Here is a 2,996-nt window from a genome sequence, read left to right as displayed (position 1 = left end):
GGGGGGGGGGGTACGGTATCACATACATCATCTAATTAAGTTTTCTTTTCTATTCTCTGCACTAAACTCTGAGAATGCAACTTGAACAGGCAAACTCCTCACTAATGTCCACTAATGACGAAAAGCACCAAACCCGCTGACGTCTTCTGAGAGTAACTCGGGGTTGTAAATGATTTTTTTTAAATCTTTTTTTATAAATGAAATTTCATCATGTCTACTGTAACCCTTTGTGCCTCCTCTCATCTGGGCCCAGAGAGCTCGCCACTGGAGGAGATTGCGTGATGTCCATAAGCTTCTCTGTCAATCTACAGATGCCTGGCCTCTAAGTCAGTGTCCATTTGGCATGGTGTGCACACTGATGGATTTGTAAACATTAGGACCAACATGTCCACGCACACACATACAATTTCTCCCTCTCACACTCGCTCGATCCCACACCTGTGTCCAGATGATTATGGGGCCATAAGGTGCCCTCTGACTCCATCAGCACAAAGGTAATCCTGTCGCTCCAGAGAAGAATCACCAGGCCTTTTTTCTGCTTTCTTACTCAAACATAATTCTCCCCATTTGGCATTTTGACATCATATCTTCAGTCTCCTCCTCAGTCACCCCTACCGCAGTTTTCTTTCTCTGTGCCTGGCCAAAACACGGCCACAATAACTTTATTTTATTTTTGTCCCTCGCTCCAATGCACAACATTCAACCCTTACCTCTCTATTCTCCTTTTAATGTCTTTTTTGTCCTCCTCTGCCTTTCTTCTTTCTTTTTTTCTGACTTCCAAGGTCAGACAGGACAAACAATGCCACTGGTGTCTGTCTGAATGTGGCTTGCTACCCACCACCACTGCCACAGTTGCCTTGGCAACGCAGTAACCATTAATTTTCAATTAAAGCAGACAAAGAGATGACAGCTCAGGGTCCATGGAAGATGTCAAGAAGCAGTATTAATATACGACAAGTGAGCATAATTGTGTGTCCATTTTCCTCAGCTCTCATCTATGCTATCAGTGAAATGTGAAAGCGGCAGATAATTTGAGGGTGTGGGAGACGCTGGCCACTGTTTTCTTTTTAACCAAGACGCCTCTGATGTATCTCTCTGGGAAATATGGCATTCATCATTACCTTTATGAATATTTTGTCAGGGATGTTATTATTTTCATTATCACTCTATCACAAAGATGTTATTTCACTTGCAATTCAAACGCTGACATGCACACACAAACACGCACATACACACACAGACACACACACACACACACACACACACACACACACACACACACACACACACACACACACCTGTAAGCTTCATGTGGTGTCAGGACACGGCACTGACTATACTCCATAGGTTGTTATTTGATTTCCATTATCAAACCGTTACAATGAGACCTCCAACTCATGCAAATATGTGAGCTTCTCTCCATCTCTTTGTCTGATTCTGCAGAACCAACAGTACACACATTAACGCGCACACACGCAAACACACACGTGGACCCCCGAGTGAGGCCTTGGGCCAAACAGAGGGGGAAAAAAAATGCACAACAATAAGTGTTCAACCTTACAAAATATGAGAAAATATTTTATCATCAGAGACAGAGAGATCTAGTGGCACAGGTGATGAAAAGAACATGAAATAGTGGAAAATATTGTAGGAGACAAACCATGAGGAACATGTATGTATGTAGAGTGAAGTGGAGTGAAACACTGAGAGACATCAGGATTTGCAAAGATGAAGTGAATAGACAACCCAGTGGGATCTAAATGCTATTTTAATTTTTTCAGAGGTGGGTAAATGACGTCTCTGTGCTTAGCCTCCGCTGTGACCTACAGGGACACGACTGAACAAAGGCCAGAAGGCTTTACCTCGTTCTCACACCAAACCACAAACACAAGCTTCTGAAACAAACTGCACAATATCTGAGGCAACCACGACACTGGCACTGCTTCATACAGTATACACATGTGTGTGTGTGTGTGTGTGTCTGTGTGTAAATAAGTTATGGAGGAAGCTTGTCTGCCAGTTGAGTAATCAGTCATACACCAGGTCAGGTAAGGTACAGGAGAGATGCTTTGTAACATAATATGTGTAATGGAGGCTATTGTGTATTGTTTTCTGTGAGCATGGTGTGTGTGTGTGTGTGTGTGTGTGTGTGTGTGTGTGTGTGTGTGTGTGTGTGTTTATGTAAGGAAAGTCCAGGTAGAGATAAGGTGAAAACTTAAGCCTGCTAACGAGAGAAGAAAACAATACATGAGGGGTGAGTTGTCTTATTGGCCAGATCTCTGTCTGAACTGATCTAGTTTTTTCTCCCACAATCCTTCACTCACTGGTTCCCCTCACCTCTGTCTATCCTCCCATAGCAAAACTCCTCTTATCCTCACTCACCCCCACTTTCCTTTCATCCCCAACTGGTCTCTCTATTGCTCCCTCCCTCTCTCTGCCCACTGCTGACTGTGTCCCTTAAATCACACAGTCCCTAAACTGCCCCATAAAAGATGGCAGGTTCTCCCCTGCCTCCCCCCCACCCCCACTCTCCTCCCCTCTGTCTCCACACATTACTGCTTTAATTAAGGTAATTACTTTCAGAGTAGTACTAATCGGATCCTCTTCTCTCCTGGCGCGCACGCACGCTCACGCGCGCACACATAAACACACACGTAGGCAAGCACACAATTTACTCGTACACACTTTCCTCTCTTGGCATCGCATGTACACCTCCAGAGCCAGCGACGCCTGTGTAAACTGAACCCTGGCCTAGTTTGAAAGTGCGAGGCTGGACCATAACTAATGACGAAAGTCTAGGAAGATGCTCGTCTCCGCACCTGTGATGAGCAGAAACTCGGCAATCATCAAATGTCACACTGTAGATGAAAAGAAAGCAAAAACACCAACCTCCAGGTCTGCTGATCAACGGCACTCTTTCTTAAATACTATGCATTATTAAACAGCTATTAGCTCCTTCATACCGTATGTCTAATTAAACCTGTCCCAGCAAGGCC

The sequence above is a fragment of the Seriola lalandi genome, unplaced genomic scaffold (assembly GCF_002814215.2).
Source record: "Seriola lalandi dorsalis isolate HSWRI2012SDOR001 ecotype SW California unplaced genomic scaffold, Sedor1 jcf7180002054692, whole genome shotgun sequence".
In the NCBI taxonomy this organism is placed as follows: Eukaryota; Metazoa; Chordata; class Actinopteri; order Carangiformes; family Carangidae; genus Seriola; species Seriola lalandi.
The sequence above is the reverse complement of the archived record's forward strand: the minus strand, read 5'-3'. Positions refer to the sequence as shown.